The sequence below is a fragment of the Poecilia reticulata genome, chromosome 4 (assembly GCF_904066995.2).
Source record: "Poecilia reticulata chromosome 4, P_reticulata-male-v2, whole genome shotgun sequence".
NCBI classification, from domain to species: Eukaryota; Metazoa; Chordata; class Actinopteri; order Cyprinodontiformes; family Poeciliidae; genus Poecilia; species Poecilia reticulata.
In genome coordinates, this window is record NC_088833.1 from 24,456,534 (window position 1) to 24,480,201 (window position 23,668).

The window sequence follows — 23,668 nt, forward strand, 5'->3', positions numbered from 1 at the left end:
GTGTTGAATACGCAGAAAGGTGATATTGGAGCTGAAGTTTTGTCATCTGGGAGATTTTTATTTTTGACTTTTGATTTCTCGAAGCTTAAGTAGAGCTTTGAGCCTGCGTTAATGTGGGAACTTCTTTGTGTCAACAGCAATATCAGTATATTTATATAATTAAATCCTTATTTCAAGGTCTGATTTCATTGGACCTGATTGGACATATTAAAAAACTTAAAAAAAATGCAGGTAGGCAGTTAGAAAGATACGAAAGAATAATCCTGACGTAAGGTTATTAAAATTCATCCATGCATGAGCTACAACACCTGATTCTTTTGGGTAGTTTCTAATAAAAGATTGATTCATACCTATGATGGTATTAGTCACACTGTAATAAAACATTATACAAATTTATTCCAACAGTCTGAAACTCGGAGGACTTGCCGTGTTGTCCCCTGTGATAAATGCCAACAATCTGCTGTTCTAGAGAGGTTTAAATAAATGCGTTCCATTATTTACAAAAGCTGCTCCATCCAGGTATAGCATACAGTAATTGCATGAGTCTTTCATGGTCCACAGTTTCTATCTGCCTTTGCCATTTGGTATCATTTTCTCGCCGTGACAGATTGCAGCTTATCTATTCTTTTAAGCTGGTGGCAAGTTGCAGCGCTATCTGCCGTGTGAGGCTGCCTCCATTGACTGCTGCTAGTCAAGCTGGCATTCATTATCAAGCAGGTAATAACACAGAGCACTGGGCCTAACTCGAGCAGCAGTGGGCTCATTAATACAAACAGGACCCTAAACCCAAACTCAATTTACTTGAAAGCCTCTTTGGAGTTGGGAGTTCAGTGAAGAGTCTTTGTGTGTATGTGTGCGTGCGTGTGTGTGCGTGCATGAATATCCATCTGTGTGTCCAAGAAAGGTATTAATCATCCCTCTCCCACAGCCCGACACAAATACACAAACAGTGCAGAGTGTGCATGTGCATCACAAAGCTCCAATTATATAGCTGATCAGTGGTGTATGTTTAAGTAGTCACTCACCTCTTTCCTCTCCGCATCCTCACTCATATCTCTGTCATTAATGAGTCCAATTAGCACATGCAAATATTTATTTCCAGCTAACGGTTGTGATTTATCACACTGTTCTGTCTTTAAAACAAACGGTGTTTGTAATTTGTGTATTTTGTGCGCGCACATACGTGTTTGCGCGTCCCCTCGCTTTGTTCGCAAAGACACATCCACTCATTAGGCCCTCCTGGTGCGTTAGATCATCAGCAGCACAAGTCGAGGAATCAAAAGACGGCGTAAAGAGGAGGAAAAAGAACATAACAAATTCATCACTGAAATATTCAACTGCACACATACACCCTCCCCATGTAACAGTCATTGATTTAGGGTGTGCGACTGTAATGGGTACCACTCCACTATCGTCAGATTAATGACACCCAGACATTGCAGAAGGCACCGAGAAGAGAGGGAGGAAGGAGGAGATTAAATAGAGGGAAACAGAGATGCTCTTTTGGGGAGTTATTGCTGAGAGGTGCTTAAATCTGCTGCACATAGCATTTTAAAATATCAATAAATCACAGAGAAATGTGTTATGACGCATTGGTAGAATTGAAGTAAACAAATGGCTGCTGTTGTAAATGCTTGTTTCTCAAAATAAGAGCAGATTTTCTTTGAATACTTTGATTTCTCTGCAAGTTCTGCTGTAAATCTCCCTTTATCTGCAAAACCTGAGTTGATTCTGCACGAGGAATTCAGTGCATTAGGCATGTGCTGATATGAGATTCTCTCGGTAAGATAACCTGGAGTAAAACACCATGATTTCACAGTGTTAACAGAGAGATTACATACTATGATGATTGAAAAAGAGAAGCAACATTTGAGTTGCTCTGTTTAATTTTTTTGCATCAAACTCACTCTTTACATTCTTCAGTTAAAGATTTTTTTTTGAAGGTCATAATGAAACTAAACTTTCAGCTACAACCATAAGAGCCAGCAGATTGCTTTAAAAATGCATCATTGTTTCTTTTAATAGATGTACAGAGTGGTAAAAGAAAATATAATTTACGGGATAAACATGTTTTATTTTATTTTTTTACTAAACATACATATTTTGCAGAATTTTATCCGTTTAGCTGCTCTTTCACAGAGAAACAGAGTCTAATGAGCTGCTTAGCAGGGATGTCACTCCCACCTCTTGAGTTGCAGTTTCAAAACGGCATTACTGTTCAGTGATGGCTGACACTCCTTCAGTTTCCACAACATGACTTTCTTTACAGTCAGCTTTGTCTTGTTTGTAAGGATTGGAATTAGCAGTTTTCAGCAACATGTGAGGGAGGGGCAGTGCCATTACTTTATGCTGCATCCAGGCAGAATAAATCACTCTCGCACTCTTTGGCTGGCCTCCGAAAATAGGAGTTTAACACAAAGATGTTACACATTTTAGCAGTTTTAAACCTTTTCAGACCATGGTATTCCTAGACGTCGGGTATCGCCTCATGACTATTTGCATAAAATAAAAATATTTGCATGATGACATTACCAAGTACAAAATATACAAAAGTTCTGTTCAGGGTTTTGGACATATTTGTGTGTACATGCAACATAATGAACTCTTGATTTCTTAAGTTGCACTTCAGGTCTAACCTTTAGGGATCTTGTATTTACTTTTACAAGTCAAAAAGGTCATTAGGTTTTGAGAGTCCTAACATTGTTTTTAGACTATGCTGATTATGTCTCAGTTGACTGTTGGCCCTCCTTAAAAATTGTATTTGTTACTTGTTTAATATACTCCCCAAAACATGATGAATTGATGTCTTTTACCTTTCTGCAGCATTATAAAACGGTAATCTGATTAGCTTAGACCTTGTAACAAATCTGTCCCACTTTCAATGCCACTGCGGTCATTTATCTGGTGCAGGCACAGACTGCAGCCGTGGTTTAATTTGCCTTTTGATAAGCTTTGATCAAAGAGTGAGGTTTTTTACTTGCCTAATATTGACGAGCTTCTCTTGTACCACCAAAAAAGCTCTGATCTGTCCAGGCATTGAGGTGTTGTAAGTGATTTGGTAATGTGTTAGTGACAAAACCTCCTAGCCCTTGAATAAGTGAGTGGGGTCTCTGTAGATTTACTTTGACTCCCACAGATCCCTTAGCAACCCGGCAGATTTGTATCAGGGAAGTTTGGAGGTCATATTAACACATCTTTGTTCTTTGAGCTGTTAAGCAGTTTTTGCAGAGTTAGCGGATGTTAAGAAAGGAGAGAGCTTAGGTCAGGGTGGTGAAATGATCTGTGATTGGTGAGCAGAAATGATGACTCGATAATTAACCTCTGCATTAAAATCGAACTGAATCAAAAGACATTCTTCCACTAACAACCTTGTGGTGAAATGCGCAGTGAAGATAATTTTCCTTGTCTTTGGTCAAACAGGTGAAGATGATCAAACTAAAGCTTTGCTTGGTCTTGAGAAAGGAAATGGACAGCTCTCTAGTCTGAAAGCCTTCTAAGATGGTGGATATAAATGGGATTTCCAAAAGCTGCCAGTGAAACCAGTTCCAGCATTGTCTGTCAGAAGTCGAAAACTTAACCCAAAGAAAAGAGGATCTTTTTTGTACTCCATTTAGCCTTCCTGTTATCTGTTAAGTCTCACTCTGTCTGCTTGAAGAACTGCAGACATGCCTCAAAATGTCGTAGAGAATATTTTATGCTTAACTTTCAAATCGGAGGAAATGCAGAGATGCAAAAAGGTATTCAAATACCGAAAGAGCAAATGAACTCATTGCTTTTTCATAATTTTAGTATTTTATTGCTTAACCCTAAATAGTGAAAATGAATCACATTTAGTCTAATAACGTAACATACTTAGCAATTTAATGGGAAAACACTAATTTACTAAGTATTAGGAAAAATGGTAAACTTCCTCCATTTTTGTCTGTAGATGTAAATGCACATTGGTCTGTATGGAGAATTACATGAAATCCATGTTATTTGAGCTGCACTTTAATTCTCACTGAAATAAAAAAGAGTCAGATCGTAAGATCAACTCTGAACAGGTTTGACAAAGCAGATAAGGTGTAGACAGTCACATGTCCTTAAATAGCAACGTGTGTGTAATCGTGGAACAATTGCAGTTTTGGCATTGCTGGAGGACATCGCCAATGGAAGGACTCAAAGGGAGCGTGTGTTTAGAGATCAGACTGATCAGACGGGCACATGATGAAGAATAACTGATTAGCCTTCAGATTGCCCAGAGCGATCCTGGAGCAGGAAATTGCCCCAGCATTACTGAGGGACACCAGAAAGAGCTGTGTGTTACTGCTGCTGGTTCAGGTTCTCACATTTTAGCGGCAAATAGCTGACAGGTGGAGAATCTGACAGTCATCTCTCAGCCGAGCCATGGCAGCCGCATGGGTTGGCCTCATCCGGATGTTTTGTAGGTACAAAAGTTTCCCCAATGCTGTGGCTGAACAGGCAGAAATTAAATTGCAATTGGAAACAACGAGCCGATTTCGTAATGTGATTGGATCTGTCCACTGCACTCGTATAAGGGCACCATCTGTTTATGAATGTAGCTTTGTGCTTAGATAGCATTTCCATTATGTAAATGTGCAACTTGTATACAAGGTGCAAACGTGCTTAAAAAATGTAGCAACACATTGACCTGGTTCAACATGCTATTTCTTCATAATGCAGCTCAACAGATTTCCCCTCTAACTACAAAGGCCTACCTGGTATGCTGTCTGTTTTTAAATCCCAGCTGAAAACAGAGACTCACCTGTTCAAACATTTTCACTTTGATCATTCTACTCTATAAAAGTGGTTCTCAAATCCAGGCCTCCAGGGTCCGTGTCCTGCAACTTTTATGTGTGTTCCTGGCCCAACACACCAGAATCAAATGACTGAGTTACCTCGACGGTATGCAGTCAAGTTCTCTAAAGTCCTGCTAATTACCTCATTATTTGACTCGGGTGTGTTGATGCAGAGGCGCATCCAAGACCTGCAGGACATCGACCCTCGAGGACTGGATTTGAGGATCCATTCTCTGTAGGTGTTCTTTTCTATTTTTTATTCTTTTGCTGTCATTTTTTGTAAGGTTTTTTTCCTTTTAAAAAATGTATTGCTATTACCAGCCTATTATTGGAAAGCAGAGACATTGCCATGGTTATTTGGACATGTGGTGGAAGCCGTCCAGGGCAGCTGTGCTCTAGTTCACATATATTGCAGATGTATGAAGGAAAGGTGTGCAGTCACATGAGTGCGCAGAGTTTTATGCATCTAAACTTTGTGCGCTGTGCAGACCGGTCTGGTATCACTCTGGGCTGATCAAGTTTAAAGTTTCCTGGTTCTGGTCAGCAGCTGATTTCTTCACCTATCTTTTTTCAGAATTATAAATGAAGACACGCGTCAATAAGCCTACAATCAGTAAAAAAGCAAAAACACAAAGGCATAAGTGAATTTCAACTCAAGTACTTAACCATTAAGCTGCTGATTTCTCTTATTTTGTCAAAATGTCTGAGTTTAAATAATCCTTTGAGTAAGAATATACTTCACACATCTGATTATTCCTTCATTGGGCAGGTTCCTCAAAGAGGACTTGTTTTGTTGACATTACAAAACAAGTCCTGATGATAGTAATTTGTTCTCATATTTTCCACTTAGACTTTTTTGTTTTTAAAATTCTTTATTTTTGAGGTATTGAGAAGATTACAAAAGCAGTTTCAGTCTGTGATCAGCCACTTAGACTTTTTTGTATATGTTTCTATATGTTATACTTTTAATGTAATTTTTTATTTTATTTGTTGCTGTGGAACAGGGCTGTGTAATTTTATCGATTCTATATTTATCAATATTTTTTTTCCCTCTGAAAGTATTTTTATTTTTTTTAATCCGCCAATATCGATGCATTAAATCCTACTTTGAGTTTTATGTCAAATCCACATGTATTAAATGACAGCCGTCACACATGACATTTTTTACCCAGTGGAACATTTATATAAAAAATTACATGTAATGAAATGACCAGTTATAATTAATTAAATAATGAAATTAAATAGATAAATTACATTATCTAAAATAAGTGGTTATATAGAAATACAGAAAGTCACACAATTAACTTTTGAATAAAGCAAATGTATAACAAAAACATTACACCAGTTCAATTAATTCAACCCATGTCTATGAAACGGTTGCAAAATGTCACCAAAATCACTCAATATAAAATCTTCCAGAAAATCTTAATCTATCAAATCATGTCGTTGTGATATTGTGAGCAGAATATCTCATATCGTATTGTATCGTGAGATTGGTGTATCGCTACAGCCCTACTGTGGAAGCCTCTCCAAAGAAAAGTGAACTCATGAAACAGCCTTCTTTAGAATAATCCTTAATCATGACCATTGCAGTATTTCACATTATCCACTTTCTCACCCATCTGTCCCCCTCCCTCACCTCCACTGGTGTACTCCCCGCCCCATTTTTTTTTTTTTTTACTGTCGCACAGCAACCATTCGTAATTAATGAGCTTTTACGGTTCGATCTGATCTTCCTCGGGGTTGGACACGTCTGATAAGCCAAATGGAATATTCACAAGGACCAGGCCTTCGCTCCTCAGCACTGCCTGGAAATATAATGAGCGCCAAATGAATACACCCGCATGCATATAGATGCGTGAAGCCAAACACTTTAACACACAAGCTCAGGTTAATACAAATGTTTTTTTTGCTCTGATCTGCACTAATGAGAAATGTACCAACAAGCGATTTGTTTTGAACTTGAAGGCGGTGTGAACTTGTCATCATTCAGAGATTCAGAACCTTATATAATTAAATCTATTCAGTGAAATGCCTGAGTGAACGGGAGTGTATATGTTGAACTCTGATGGTTTAATGAGCGTGTGACATTAGTAAGGAAGCAAAACAGGAGTTCACATCTAAATACTCTTCAGCCAATCATTAAATGTAATCTAGTCACACTTTGTCAAATGACACTTAACATGCTTGCTTATCACTTTGCCCCGTTAGCCACACTCGACAGCTGTCAATAGACTGCTCAAGTGGTTCTTTATAGAGGTTAATTTGCAGCAAGAAGATGAAAACCCATTTCCCAAATGAAAAGATTGCCAAATATCGCTGTCATTTTTTCTGCAGAGATCTGTGGTAAATGTCAACATGTGAGTTTTATAATATTTGATGTAGTCATCATGGAATCGCATAAGGATATCCTATAGAGGCTTTCATTTTGCTCAGAATCAGTCAAGTTTATTGCTGTGGCCATGGCAACAACCAAGACTGGTGATGGAGATGAAATTTTTTCTAGTGGTGACGCTCTGAACGTCCTTGTTCAAACGAGAGAGACGGTTGGAAGCACATTTGGCCACAGCGATGGGGAGAGAGAGAGAGAAGGGAGGATGGTAAGGGCTGCAAGAAATTTCAGATAAGACTGAGCTCAGGCTTTCTGTCAGATCCTTTGAGCTGTTTGTTCTACAAGCTAGAGGATCTTTGAGATGTACTTGGTTTCTTTTCTTTTTCTGCCTGCTTATACCCACAGATGTAGTTTTGTGCAAAATCAGAAAAGGTTGCAGTGCTCTTCTACTTGCGTTTAAGCTTAGGTTATTTTTTTTTAAAATCCACTCAGGCTGCAAGATCAAGGCCAGCACTTGTAGAGCCAAAACAAGTGGAGAGTAGCTTTACCAGCATGTTTCTTGAGGAATTTGTTTTAAAAACATTGGTGCTTGAACCATGAAATTCATATTATTGCAATTGTAAAACAGTACAATTGTGTTACAAACAAAAATAGAGATGTAGCTTTAACATTTTGTGATCTAAATGTTAATAAAAACCAAGAAAGTGCCAAATACAGTCAGTGTTGTGACTGGGCACTTCCCATTCAAGGATTTCAAGGATATATATATATATATATATATATATATATATATATATATATATGTATTCAAACTCAAATTATCTGGACAGGATTTGAAAAAAGTAAACACCTGTCCATATAAGTAACACATTTTTTAAATCAATTTTAAAATAAGGCAGTCTCATCACAAAATGTAGAAATATGTAAGAGGATTTTCTGATTTTCTGATATTTGTAGTTTGACATTCGCTCTTGTATGTTGTAGCTATGCAGGATTTACTCGCCATCATTCAAACACACAGGTAACCATGACTGTTTGCACTGTAATTACCTAACAGAAAATGAATCACTCAACTTTGTTGAGATGCTAACAGAAGAAAGGATGGAGACGGAAATCTCTCGTAATGCTGGGATTGTGGAAACTATGAGAAAAGGAGAGGAGGGAGTGAAGGTAAAATGAGAGCGAAACCGAGCCGAGCAGGGAGGGGAGCTCGGCTGCTGACTGGGAGCTCTGCAGCGTGGAGCTTTGAGCGAGAGACTCGCTAAGCCGTGCATGTGTCTGTTGTGCTTGCTGTGGTGCAGACTTGCCTTGCCTCGATAGCCTCCCACCACCGCTTCCACCACTCGGGCAGCTGGCTGCGCCGCTGTGTTTCATCAGCAGCTGCTTGGCTCTACAATCTTTAAGTATCTCTTTCTGTGACTGAGGATTTCCTGCCCCTTGGAGGATTCCCTCTCATTTTGTCTTAAGTAGGCTGAGAAAAAGAGACAGGTTGTAAGGAGGAGAGGAGGACACAGCGGGCCGGGAGTGACCTTCGTGTTGTGGTAAGAAGAGGAGAATCGGTAACGTGCGGGATCCATCAGGTGTGTGTCGGCACTTAAAGGGATGAGTAAGAGAAACTACTGTGGGTTTGAAGTGCTAGTGCATGTTACAGTGAAATAAATGCTCTGTATTGAGTAGTAATCGATTTGTGCTGAAATGCTTTGAAGTGTTTTCGTTTCTTTCCGCTATACTACTCTGTTGAAGCATGCCAGTCTAATGAGGACAATAACGAAAGGAAAGTTTCAAGAAAGTAGGCAAAATAGAGATGCAACTAGGTGTTGATAAATGCATTCTAACATAAGATGGATATTTATAGCAAGGGAAATATAAATGGATAATGCTGCAGATGGATGGAGCAGGAGACTGGGCAGATGTACTTTCTGCCAGCTACAGCTCAGTGATGATGACAGACATGTTTTCTTGTGTTTTGTTTTGCCGGCCTGGACCTGACTGGTGAGAAAAATGTCTGTTTTGAGCATCAATCACTGTGAGCCGGGTGCTGCCTCAAGGTTGCAGAAGTGCTCCTACAGATTGCTTGGACTGTCTGTGTACCTTTTTTATTTGTTGATTTGTTGCATTGTGCAATTTTACTGCAGCAATCAGCCAAGTTGACAGATAAAGAAACTAACATTGGCCGTCTTGCAACAGTTCCAACCTTGGGTCATGGAAGGTCATGCCACTGTTTAGTCATGTTCCCTAAACATTGATACCGAAAACGAGTGATAGACGTTCACGAGAACTGTAAACCCCAATGATGGCTGTTTTATGCAGGACAGTGCAGTTCTCCCTCTAGCAAAATCTCCACCTAGCTGGCTAAAGAACATGATTGAAAGGACAAGGTACTGGTGTATCTTCTAAACTTCCTGGATTACAAACTGATTACATGTCAGTGACACGGAGGAAAAAAAGTCAGTCTTCAAAAGCTTCAGTCTGCAACTCGCTTGACCCAGCGAGCTACACACACTAAAAACCTCTTACTACTCTGTGTCCATGCCTTGTCAGTTTAGAACCATTTTGCCCCCCAAAATTGACGTCTTTTAACAAAGCGGATGATCTGTGTGTAACTTTTTATGTTCAGTCTGAAAACCATGTCTGTGTTGATTGTTGACATGCAGGTTTTTTTTCAGGTGTGAGAATCACTGTTCTTACACCTGGAATAGCACAATCTATTTTTGCAAAAAAATAAAAATAGGGACATTAAAATGTGAACAGCACTCTGTGCCTGCTGGCAAAGTGTTTGTGTGATCATTATTTTCTTGGATATTTCCCTGCATCTCTACACCTGTGTGCACATTACTCTGCATAACCATTTAAGCAGAGAAACATAACATTTGAAGCCTGCAAAAGTTTTCTTTATCCGTCTTGGTTAGGTGTTGCAAAATGGCCTCCATATTCTATCTAGTTATTTAACAAAAATCTGTAGTTTTTATAACTATATACCAAAGCCCAAAGAAAGATCAGAAAAGAAAAGCAGCAGAAGGTGAAATACAACCACAGGTAGTAATATATATTAATTTAACAAATTAAGAGTATTTAATATCATCCTTCAAAAACAGACATCTTTAAGTTCCATTCATCCTGAATATAAAGATAAGATACAGTCATGTTAAAAAGAGACCATAAATTTAAATTTTAGGGTTTATAGTCTTGGTTCTCCCTGTCACAACAGCTGCTACCTTGCACATTTTGTACCGTCCATATTCTCAGGAAGTTTCTCTCACAGCTGTGTTTGAACGTTGATTATGCAAATTAATAGTGCGCTAGTGTTTGTTTTTATTTATCACCTCCAACGTCTTCAACTGGTTCTTGTTTGTGACTTACCCATGCTCTTCTTCCTTAGCTGTACCTGTTGATATCAACAGCTGAAATAAAGTCTTTCAACCTTCAGACATGCCTCTACTTCAACATACCTGAATCAAACGGATGAAGTACCTCCTCAGTAAACAGTCAAGTTCTCCGCAGTCCTGCTGATCACTTCATTATTTGACTTGGGCGTGTTGAAGCAGATGCATGTAAAAGTTGTAGGAAACTGGCCCTTGAGACCTGGATCTGAAGATTCCTGGTCTAGAGCGTCTCATTAACTTAATTGCATTTCATCAATCCAGACCTGAAAACTGATGGATAGGATTAATCCCGAAAAGACTGATTTAACTTTTTCATCTTGTTCTACTGCCCTGCCATTGTGTTCCAGTGTTGATACAGTTTGGTTAACCATAACATTCCCGTTTGAAATAGTGGGGAATGTTACTGTTGTGGTTTTTCTATTGACTTTCAATGGTGTCTAAAAAAAACTGCCACCTATATTGAACTGTAGACCCAAATTATGTGCACTCAAGATGGTCATTGTGGCGTCATAGCATCATGCTCATATGGTTGATATGACACTTTACGTACTGAATTAAAATGTATTATGGTCCTATAGTTAGTATTTTTTTCATGTTATATTGGGTTGTCTCCAGTTAACAACCGCACATTGACTTGCAGAGAATTAGGTTTTACTCTGGCCAATCCATTTTGTAATCTGTGACTCAGCAGCACGCACGCACACTCACTGCCTTATGTTGCTGTTGAGGTTGTTAGGATTCTGTCCTCGCCTCCGTATTGGTATAGCACAGAATATTGACTGTGAATATGTGCCCTGATGTAGTGGATATGAGCTGGAAGATTACTCTGTCTGAAAAGAATAGAGATCTACTCCATAACACTGGCTTGTGTAATATTGCATTGTTTGCTTAACTAGATTTTCTGTGTTCTTGTGTGTCTTAATGCCTGTAACTGTGCTCTGCAGCACTCATAAATTTCTACCTTCTCTAGAGCTTTTAGACCAGGGGGTGGGGGATATTAAATTACTTTCGCTTTGCGCTGTCTGCCAACCACGAGCCAGGTTTATAATATCTTTGATTTAACAAATCTCTCTCAATCGTCAAATGGGCTAAATGTACGCAGAACATTATGCTTTTACTGTATTCATTTAGCCTGCAGCATGGCTATGGGGAGAGTTTTTTTTTGTGTGTGTTTTCAGCTTAGGATAAACATGTTATCTGTGTGTGGAGGGAAGGCGGGGGGGGATGGATATTTCCCCATGATAGATTCTGACAGAAAATTTCATTCCCTATATAAGTGCTGCTGGAGTCTGTTTTTGAAGCTTGCGGAAGAGTGTAAGTGTTTATGAATGAGCAATATAAATGCACATATATACGTATAGGGGCTCTAACATTTTTATAAAATTTCCGCTCTTACTTCGTCCTTTTTGTGTCCTTTATGCTTTTAGGATCTGTTAGACAAGGCAAATTCGGGATGGAAGGAGAGAAAGGGAGATTGCATCTTCTTCCTCACTTTCCTCTTACTGGTCCTCCTTTGTGCTATTATGGCTATAATGAAGGCTCATTTATCTCAATCTCAGCACAATCTCATTTTTCACAATGTGACTGCTGTGCTTCTGGAATGAGGATGAGTGGGCCTTTTTTAGGGACCAGTCATGCCTGTGCATGTTTTAAAGATGGATGCTTGAGAATGCTTTTGGGGATTCAGTGACTGGCATGTTGACAGTAGGCATAGGTCAGTAACAGGTATGCCGAGGTTTTTAGAAGTAAGCTTAAAAATCACAGATGTATGCAGTCAAAGTATAAAGTCAAGAAGAAAGTGTGTAGAGAGTAAACTGAGTTTTTGGTCTACAAACTTGAAGGTCAAAGAAGCTTTGAGTTTGTAATTGTCTTACTTTCTTAACAAAGATGCATTTGGTTGTTCCTTTCTTATCTATGCAGTGTTTGTAATCTGCAGGAAAAGAAGACAATAGGTACAATCTGCAGGAAACGCTTCAATAGCACAACTATTTTTAGCAGGTGTTTATATTTTTGCTTAAGGCTATTTATACAAATTTATGCAACAATAAATTAATGTTATGGATATTTGCAATAACTATATAAACATTTCTATGAAATGAGCAGAGGGAATATCTTTTTTTCTGTTTTTAAGCAACAGCATTTGATTGTTTTTGTTGTAATTTTTGTGTTGATACCACAAAACTATAATATTTCTGCTCTGGTTATAATGCTAATCTCACACTAGCTCATGCCTAGTTGACGACACTCTTTGAAAGTGGATCACATTTGATACAAAAAGGGCTACGCATCGTTTATTTGGTTATCATTACGGGGGCACACCGCTGGGAATAAACTGGATCAGTAAACACGGATTACATAAAGAGTTTAGATTAAGTAAGAATCCTTTTGAGCTCATGGGTTATCCTTGTCCTACTGGAGCGACTGAGGAATGACGAGCAGAGGACGAGGTGGATTTCGAGGCAGACGCACAGAAACACGGATGTGAGCGGAAAGATAATGGCTGACTAATATCATCACTGGTCCCATATCCTCCAGGTCTGATGAAGAGCCTCTCTGAGCATTCCCAAACGCTGTGCTATGATCAGCCAAGGTCACAGAGATTCATGGCACAGTGCTGCAGATTGATGCTTAACTCTGTCTGGAAATGGCACAATCTAATTTGGCCAATGGGCTTCCTCCCTACTTCAGATGAAAAGGATGATTCTCTTTACCCTGGGGTCCTTTGAAGAAGCCAATATGTATGTGTGCATAATATAGCATGCTAGCTGTTTTGTCAAAGGTGTGCGTTTCTCTGGACATCCGGTTTTATTACTACTTGTGTGCACATGCACGTATGGATCTGTGTGGATGTGTTCAGCACTTGAATTCAGATGCATATCCCTCTTCTCCAGTTTGTGTGCTGCCACAGCATGTTGTTAGGTAATCCATTGGAAGTGATTGGCAGGCCATGATATTGGTTTGGGAATAATAGTGCTATGATAACTCAGCAGTGTTTGCATCCAGAGGGAGACTCCCAGGTAATCGCATTGACTCAACGCAATTACGGTCTTGAATGCATGTGCCTATGACAAGACATTGCTATTTTTCATTTTCTCCTATAAATGTCACAAGCTGTGGCATTTATGACTTATCTGTGTGCTTCCCTGTGTGTGTGCGTGTGTGTGTGTGTGTGTGTGTGTGTGTGTGTGTAATGCTGTGTTGCAGCTTAGCAGACAGAAGATTGCTTGTGAGATTTCTGTAATGTCTATAGTTACGTCGCAAGTAGGCTTAGTTGGCTGAGATTTTAAGGATATGATAACCTTGAGATAAAATACAGTATTTTTATGGTGTCACTGTAATAACACAAACATTTAGAGCAAAAAAATAAAATGCCATTATTTAATATAATTTATTTAAAACTGAAAGGCAACAATTTTTATTGTTAAAGTACTATGTTGACTTTTTTATCAGTCATAATGTTGTTTATTCTTCTGTGAAAAGTGTTTGAATGCTTCCACATTTCTTCTGTTTTTTTCTTTTTTGTTGCACATAAATGTTTTATCCTTGTAATTGTATCCATTAAGGAACAATAGCCTGAGTAAATTAAAAATGAAAGTTATAAAAATGAAAACGGTGGTGAATCTTCCCTGGATTGGGGATCCTACAAAAATTATTTAAAGAGACAAGTATTTAAAGAGTGCCTCCAATTCAAGAGGCTAGAAACAAACTCAGAACAACATTTAAAACACTGAAGCAAAATATAGGTTTTCAAGTGGTCTAGTCAAAGACTAGATTTGCATCAGATTGAATAGATGTAGAGTAAAACCCTCATTCAGGGAAGTATCTGTAATGTGGAGGGGACATATTGGTTTCAGTGGCTCACAAGCTGCTTGCGATTCTCTCTCTTGTGAGAACTAGTCATCTTGACTAGTTCTCATTCTAACTGCAGCTGGCGGACGATTTTACTTAGAAAAGTTTTATTTTGAACTTCCACCTCTGTTCCCCTCTTTCCAGTTAACCTGTTTGGAGCGTGTAATGTCGTGAGTTGTTGCAGGTAATCAAGAAAACTCAAACATAGAGTGGCATCTTGGCAGTATGTATTCTGTCAATCGTGTGGAATAGATTCTTTCACAAAGCATTAGAAACAGCACTGAGGAAAGTAAGTTTGTAAATGTCGAGGGGTCCAAATAAATATTTCTCAAATGTGAGGAAGACATGTCCCCTTCACATATAATTGTTGTGACGTCTGTGCCCTCCTTGCCAGTTGTCCTTGATGTTAGTTGGTATCAGCATTACCCAACCAGTCATTACGTTTAGGGGACAATTATTTACAGCTGGGTTCAATTGATTTTTTTTTCCTGCTTAAATCCTTTTAAAAATGTCTGTTTTAAATTTTATCTGTCACTGACACCAACATTTTCTCCATCTGAAACAACCAAGTGTGACAATAAGCAACAGCTAAGTAAACCTGTGAGGTGAATAATTTTCTCAACACTGCTTTAGCTTTCTAATTTAAAACGGTTTTATCCTAGCAATATTTGGTTTCTACTGCATAACTGCGCCCTTTGTGTAACCTTAAAAGATATTGAACAGTCAAAATTGTCTTTTATCTTGGTGTCGGACAACGTGGCCATCTTCCTTTTTTTTTTTTTTTAACCAGCAGTATAGGCAAAAAGCATTTTGTTGCAGTACTTGTAGAAAGACACAGCTGCAACAGAAACTCTTGGCATCACTCTTAGAGAAGTTGAAAATAATGAAAGTACATCAACAAAGTGCACAGTCACAGTTTTTGTCCAGGTTGATTCAAGGAGCTGTTGTAGGTGAAATGCAATGCAGCAGAAACTTGAACATCAATTACAGTGATGGAGTGAGCCGGTGCTAGCAGTGTCAGAAAATACAATCTCCTCATCTACACTTTTGTTTTTTTTTTTTTACTGGGCAAAATTTCACCATCCTTGATCAAATTTTGTGTCGAGAATTAAGATTAAGGCTGAAGAAAAGAATAAATGAAAATGAACAAAGTTTTGCAAATATAATGCCACATGCGGTTGAAATCAGAAATTTATTTTTGTTTGCTAAATTCCACAATGAAAGAATATTAGATTTATTTATTAATTTCTTTGATTTAAGTTTTCATGCAGAATGATTTAACTTCAGTGAGGGTATTAAAAAGATATACTGTGATGTGAAAAAGTGTTTTTTAAAACATTGCCTCTTTGATTAAATTTTTTTTTTGCTTGTCATACTTCAGTGTTAGAGAACATCAAACCAAATTAAATTATTCCAATGCATGTAAATACAGAATGCATTTTTAAATTAGTGTTTATTGTTAATGGTGGGGGGAAAAAAACATCCAAACTTGTGTGAAAAAGTGATTCTTCCTAAACCTACTAACCTACATAATACTTCTTTATTTAAGTATATACCTTGGATTCAGGGATATAATATATTTGAAAAAAATATGCTTTTTCCATGTAAACAAGGATTTGGAGCACACAAGATATTTGTTTTACACTTTAAACAATGTTTTGTCTGTTTGTAGGAGTTTTATGTCATTTTCTTTGGTAATCAACTAAAATCAGCAGATTTAGCTGTTATACTGACAACCTGTTTTTTAACGTTGACCTGTCTTATTATTAGCCACCTTTGCCGCCGATACCTTTTTATTCTGAACAGAAGAAACATGGAGTGTGCGCTCGTCATTTTGCTGCTTTACAGTTTCATACCCGATGGAGCTGTGTGGATGTTTCCCTGCATGAGTTTGTATCCATGGCAGCATGGAGCCTTTTATCAATGTGGAGTTCAAGTTGTTAATATTTATGCAAATGTTGATTTATACTGTCTGCCATGTTTACTACTACCACGCTGCAAACGCTGAGGCTTTACTGACCTTTTAAAATCCCTATCAAACATCTGAGCATCGACTTTTAAGATACTCGGCTGGGGTTGTAGTGTTTTTCACCCCCTGAAGGAAGTCGGCATCAGGGCCTAATATTTGACTGCTTTATAGAAACAATCCCCCTGACCAAAACCTTTTGAGCTAAAGAGGATCACAAAGGCAAACAATTGTCTGTGTTTATCTCCATTCCCTTGAATTGTGACGTCACTTCATATAGTATGCTACTTTTAAAAAGTTGGACGACAAAGCAATTCTTCTTGTAGATGCTCTGAATATCTAGATTTAGGATTAATTAGCAAATTCCTATCAAGCATCACTTGTAGTGCATCCCACATTAAGATACTTTTCAGTGTTTTTACAAGCCATGGTTAGCAAAGGTGACTTCAAAATGTAAAACTTGGTGGTTTGTGGATGTTGTACTCAACTTGTACGTCCTTCTGCTTGTGTCTCCAGGGAGGCATCTGAGATGCTGCAGTGTTGAACAATAAGAAAACCCCAGACATGTTGAGTGTGGTCATCGAATACAGTTGTAATTTTAAATCTGTAACATCGATTGTTGGAAATTTTATCATTAAAACTGGGAATGATCTCATCCCTTGTGCAATTTTGTCAGGAAAGTGAAGATGTCGGACCATGAGGAATTTATAAAATATGTTCCAAATGCTTACAAAAACAATGCGAAAGGGTGAGACTAACACGAGTTGTTATTGAGGACGGTTGAGACGTCTGTGGTTCAGCTGTTGGGGAAGCAGAAGGTCAACAGGGTGCACCAGGATAACAATAAGAGGCTGTGGATCGATAATGTACTCTCCAATCCATAACATATTAATTGGGGGAAATGCATTATTACTGTTAAGAGACGTGAGGTGGACAGGGCAAACTCTCACACTCTGAAACAAAGTCATTTGCAGCCAAACAAGGGTGAGGGACAGAACACCAGATCTGGGAACAAAGCCAAAGGATAAACATCAATCCTCCCCCCTTTCTCTATTCTTTTTTTCATCTTCTCCTCCTCTGTAAGGATTCATTTTCCCAATGCACCTTTTTTGTTCATTTCATTTCCTTTCTTAATATCCTGATTGAAGTGGTCACCTTTTCTTGTTGTGGTTAATGAGCATGTGTCAAAGTCCAGCTCACTCGACCACAGAGCCAGGGATGGCAGTGAAGCTTCTTTCTCTGCCTGAATAAAAGGAGCCTGCAAGCCGTATTTAAAGTGAAACAACTAAATGTTGCATTTTTGATTTCAAGTGAACCTGAATGTTTTCTTTAACAGCTGCACCACATTTTCTAATTGTTGGAAAAGCAGCAACCTATTTAGAAATATGTGATCAGATATCGATTTCCATATATTATTTATTTCGTGATTCGTTCATTCAGTTATACCCCATCTTCTTGTCAGTACAGTAACACACCAAATATAAATCCTGTGTGCAAAAAAGTCCCTCAGTTGCAAGGTTTGCAACTGAGGACCCCTAGAGCCCCATCATATACGGTGCTTTAGCATTACACATCTATGGGTAGACATGTCGGACTACTGCATGTGACTTGACTTTGTATTTAGTGTTGTTTCTTTTAACAGAGCCGTGTTTGACCAGAACATCCTGGGTCTGTGTAATGCAGTAGATTGTACTGTGGATTTTATACTTTGAAATGAGGCTATTAGATTTGACGATAAGTGTGAAAAGACTTAACAGGCTTGTTAAAAATGGAATGAGCAGTGGCTTTGTCGTGTCATTAATGCTCAGTTGTGCTTGGACTTTAATGGACAATGTTTTGTGCCAACCTAGATAAATGGCCATATTGAGGGAACTCTACTCATTTTAATAGAAAAGGTTATCTTCTTTGATTTACAGTGAGTTGCACTCATATTGAACTTTTCACCTTTGTTAGGTTAAAAATACAGGGAATCTCAAATAAAGTCCATTGAATCAATTTAATTCAGTAGACAAACACAGACACTCTTCACTTAAGCTTAAGGTCGATGGACGTTTTATAAAGAAAGTAAAAACTTATCTTTATGATTAAAACAAGCAACCATTTATTGTTCTGATGTTTGTCTTCTGAACATCACTTAATCTGTCCTCAAAGGTGTTTTATAAGTAGACTTTTACTTATTTACTACTTGATTTTGTGCTGATGTCTCAAAAAAATCCGCCCAAAATACCTCAGCTTGTTGAACTGTGAAGTTCAAAGGGTGTGAAAGTTTTTTTGCATGTCTCTGGCCATCAGATAAGGCTTTTGTGAGATAAAGTTGAATTAAAGAGCATAGTTTAAATCGATAATATTGGGTGATCTCACTCAAGTTTTATGAAATCGGCTGCAGTAGAGAGAAAACTGAAAATGCTAAGCTACTTGTCATAATCACAAAGGGCTTAAGTTTGTTCATTTTCTCTTCTGATGCTGCTCTTATCACAATCAGCATCATAACCATAATTACAACAATTAAACAGCTCAGCCTCTCAAGCAATCAACTTTCATTACAATTTAGCAAAAACTACCAATACAAGCCTAGTATTTTCAAAACAGTGTCTAATTTATCGTTTGTCCTCTTTCCAACGTTTGTTTACTCCTGCTGCAGCTGCATTTTGGGTCTGGGCCTTTTGAGTCCACATCACCTCAGCTATTTACAGCAATGCTTCAGCTCTGCACACTTTTACTACTGACACCTTTATCAGAAACTTATTAGTATGTCACTTGTAAAAAATACAGTATGTATCGAACAAATATATCTACCTTGTGATGGAAAAAACATTTTATATTAATTTCAAGATCTAGGGATTTTGTAGGCTGAGCTGATTCTTAAAAATTACCCAAAAAACAGCTATTATGAAATTGCCACAATAGTAATAAACTGGAGTTAAGTGATGTATTTAAACAAGGATGCTATTTCTTTCTCTCATATAATCCACTCTCTGACCATTACCATCTTTTACTGGAACAGGACCTGTGTTCCCCCTCATTCACATAGTCTTGGGTCTAATTTAATGAAGCACGCAACCTAAAGGACAAATCAGTGTTGAGAACAAAGCTCAAGTAGGATTATAAAGTCCAAGCAGAAATGTACACCTTAAGATTTATAAGATATCTTAGACTGCTGGATGTGAAACTGGATTTACCTACTTGATCTACAGTGAAACATTTATTTAATATAGTTATTGACGTCTACTGTGCCTTTGATTGCATCATTTGCATAGAAATGTGTGAACTACATGTTTAATCACTAACATTTAGTTGCTCAGTCAAATAAAAACAAAATCTAACTTTCATCCTTAAATATTCCTTCTGCACGGCATTTATGTGATGCATCAGACTCTATTGCGAGACTCTTATAACATCTCCAGTCTACCTTTTTGAACTAAAATCACTGAGGTTCTGCTGGTGACTCAGCTAATTTTTGTTTGAATAGGCTTAGTTTTTTTTATTGTACACTTTTAAAAGTATTAAAGAACTGAACCTAACAGAATGCGCTGAGCATTACAGTATTAGTTCTCTGGTAAATACTAATCGACGATCAGATAGTTGGATAGTCAAACGTTGAACACAGAACTTTTACAAATGATTTTGTCCTTCCTACAGTAGCACTGGTGTGCTCTATTTGTTATTTAGTGGTTTGTGGCTGAGGGAAGTCTTGTTGGAATGTTAATGAGCCTCTGCAAATTGAACTCAATGACTTTTGTTCTGCATTGGAAGAGTTTGGCGAGAATAAAAAGCTTATACGGCATTGACATAGGGCAGGACTCTGTGGATTTACTAGGTGGTTCATGTCCCTGCTCTCAGATGTGGGTTTGACCTCAATGATATAAAACCACAATGATTGTGAATAAAATCTTCTCTCAACAGGCAAAAATAAACTATTGCACAATTTTTCCCCTGTGCCGAACCTTACACTCGTAAAATGAGTCAGAATGTATTTAGTGTAAGAGAAGATCCTCTGGTCCTTGACTGAAAGGTGAGCCAGAGATAATACTTTTCCTTCAGCCATAAATACAGATAATCAACACACGAGGGATTACTTGAATTGTAGAAATAGCTTTTCAAATGAGAAGGAACGTTATATCTAACTTGTTCGACTGGCTCATATTTTTCTAGTTTCATTCTAGGTTCAGTTCAAGTGTGGTTCAGCCACCATTTTAAAGATGGTGAAATATTTAACTACATTTCAGATACTCGAAAGTAAGTAGTCATCCTTCACCAAAAAACAAATATATTCAATTGAGGGCACTGAGTAACTAATGTAAGAGAGGCTAAAATCTGATGTATTAATTGAAGTGATGTGAAGCATAGTTGAGATAATTAGCTGCTGAAAAACATAATAATCACCACATTACATACCATCTTTGTAACGGTCTGAGGTTGAACTCTGAATGAACTATTGTGAAGGTCTCGTGATCCTAAAAAGTGCAAACTTTGCACATTAAAAGTGGTTTCTGCTTTGCACTCGTCTCCTACAGCAGCAAAACTATCAGCTTTGGTTCACTGTTTCAAAGAAATATTTGAAACAGGAAAAAAGGGGGTCACCAACTACAATCTGCATGTTTTTTTTTTTCCTGCGTCATTCAGAAAACTGTTTTCTCAGGAGGAACGGCTTGGTTTATACTCGTCTCTTTACGTTTGTAGAACAAAGCCTCTTACTGTATCTAATTTTGCTGTCTGGGTTCTTTCACTAGGCTTTGCTTTTCCACTTTGACTGCTTTATTTCTCAAGTTTTTTCCTTGCGACTTTGCTGAAACTTTTAAAAATATTTTTAATGAGGTACAGGTACATTTTCTAACATCTGATTAGAAATTTGTGAAATTAAAATGGGTCAAAGACCATTTGAAGTGTTTTTTTTGTTTTTTAATGCCACATAGTTACGACTAATAAACATTCTCCACTTAGAGTTGTACAGGAAGTGCTCTACAGTATATGGCCAAGCAGGGAGCTCTATGTACTTTAGTTTATTGTCGTGGCAACAATTTGATTAAAACAAATCTCAGCCTCGTTTTTACTTTATTGTTCTCAGGACCTCAGATTTCTTCGGTTGACTTACAGGTAGATGCTCTGTGAGTACAAAAAGCTCCTAAAATGGTGAAGTGAAGCCAGCATGTTTGAACCTGTCGTATTTGTGTTTTTCAGTTAAAAATAGCAAAGGTTTATTGATGGCCTTGTGTTTGCGGAAAATCAGCACAAGTGAGAGAAAAGGGAAGTGCACGACGCGTCCAGCTTTATGCATTTATCTCAAAACCGCAGCTAAGCTTAAGCTAGGACAGAGGGGAAAATGGGAGAGAGAGAGAGAGAGCGAGCGCGTGCGCGCTCAGGTTTTGTATCTATGATGGACATGGATGCTGGAGCTCTACATGCAGTCAGATATATGCATTCAGAGAACAAGGACTGTGTATTTGAGAGAGAAATAAAAAAAGAGATACTGTAGTTTTGCAACTAGTGAGAAAAGCAGTTTCTGCACTTCCTTCCTTGCCATCGCTGTCCTCTCTCTCCTCCTCCCTCTCTGCAGTGAGAGGAAGGTATGGCTAGATGAGTTGCTGTGTTACCGGGAATGCAGCAGTGAGGGAGGTGAAGCTTTATTTTCCTGTGAAAGGTGTATTTTTCTCTTGTCAACAGCCATGGCTGCATCAGCCTCTCCTTGACTCCCCCTCCCAAACTCCATCTTATTCCTTACATTTCTCTCTGCTTCCTATCTTCTCCCTTTCTCGTTTCTTGTCTCCTATGTGAAGCTGTACAGGACAGATTGAGGGTATTATTATTTTTTTCCTCCCGAGCTTTTCCTTCCATGCTGTGATACTGAAAGTCCCGCTCTGCTCCTGTTTCCAAGATAAATTTAAAAACATTTTTCTACAGCTGCACTCAAAGTCAACCCCTCCCTCCCCTTACACTCCCTGCTTCTGCCCCTCTATCCTACACACAGACCTACATACACACCCACTCTCTCAAGCCTCGCATACACAACCCGTCTCTTCATTTCTTCCTGAGGCCGTGCTTCTTTCTTGAACACTGACATCAGATAGCCTCCCTCCAGCAGTCCACTCCTCTGGGAGGGATTTGCATCTTATTTGCATCTCATGACAGATTAAATAGAGCAAACTGTGCTCAATCTGGAGTGGAAATGATGAGGAGGGAGGAGAGGAAAGGTGAAAGGAACCGGGGAGAGTCGGTAGACTGACAGTGGTGCACCTCTGAGCAGCTGTTACTGTGACTCTCCTGTCCGACATCCAGCTAATGTGGCTCCAGAATGAACCAGTTCATGTAAAACAGAGTCAAACTGGTCAGTGGATAGTTTTGTCTTCTAATGTGTAGATTTACCTGAAGCTGCTCTAATCGGTACCACATGGTTAAACATGACCACCTGCTTTATTTCTTAGAATATTGCATTTTAGGATAAAATGCAGTTAAGGATCAAATTATTTTTACATCTGGCAGATTTCAAATAATTCGATTTTGCGTAGTTTTTGTTCCGACTGGAAGAGGTGTCAACATTTTAGAGAGGCCCAGTCAGAGTCCTAATTTGAATCTGATGTGGAAGGAGCTAAAGATTAGGGTGATGGCAAGGAGCCCTTCCAACCCTTGGAGTTGATCACCAGGCATAAATCATTAAAATACTAACAGACAAACTGGAAACTGTTGAGCAATTATGTAATTATAAGGATGGCTAAAATGCTGCAATACAAAAAAAGAAGAAAGGTGTAATCATCAGCCATTTTTAATTTAAATTAGTGGTGGAATTTGTTTAAATGTTTTCATTGTGTTGACTGCAGGGCTTGTAATTGATCACAGTTAACGACATTTTAATCAAACCACTTCAACAAATAAACATTCTCAATTTAAAACCCCTTTTTGCTGCTAAATTGAATAGACAGACATGTGAATTCAACAACAAATATATTTTGTTTTTAATCTTGGGTTTCTCAACCATCAGATTAATGGAAAGTAGTAAACTTTGTCCATTCAACTCTCAAGTGTTTCAGGAACTTTTTGCACAATAGACTTTTCCATCGTCCCGTCAGATTATGTTTTGAAGCAAAAATTAACCCCCATTGGACCAAGAGAAGCGACTTTGTAATCCATCCACACCAAACCTGCTGTGGTTTCACAAACCACAGCGTTTATATCCGCTAATCTAATAATCCGCGGATTTACTGATATATCGGAAACTGATGAATTGAAACATTTGTAACGCATCAAAAACTTTGAAATTGATCAATTAGAATTAATGCATCAAAACATGCAAGACGTATTGCATCATTCTCTAATATCATAAATGGTGCAGTGAATCGTTCAGCCC

At 38.2% G+C, this 23,668-nt stretch overlaps 1 protein-coding gene across 2 annotated transcripts in view; it reads left to right on the forward strand.

Annotated features, from left to right (window-relative positions):
• The first annotated feature begins 8,251 nt into the window (after positions 1–8,251).
• The window catches only part of dab1a (DAB adaptor protein 1a), a 247,672-nt gene continuing 232,255 nt past the window's right edge, over positions 8,252–23,668 (forward strand). For both annotated transcript variants that reach the window (XM_081606533.1, XM_081606534.1), the window contains exon 1: positions 8,252–8,711. The gene's annotated coding sequence lies outside the window, so the exon portion shown is untranslated. The remainder of the gene's footprint in view (positions 8,712–23,668) is intronic.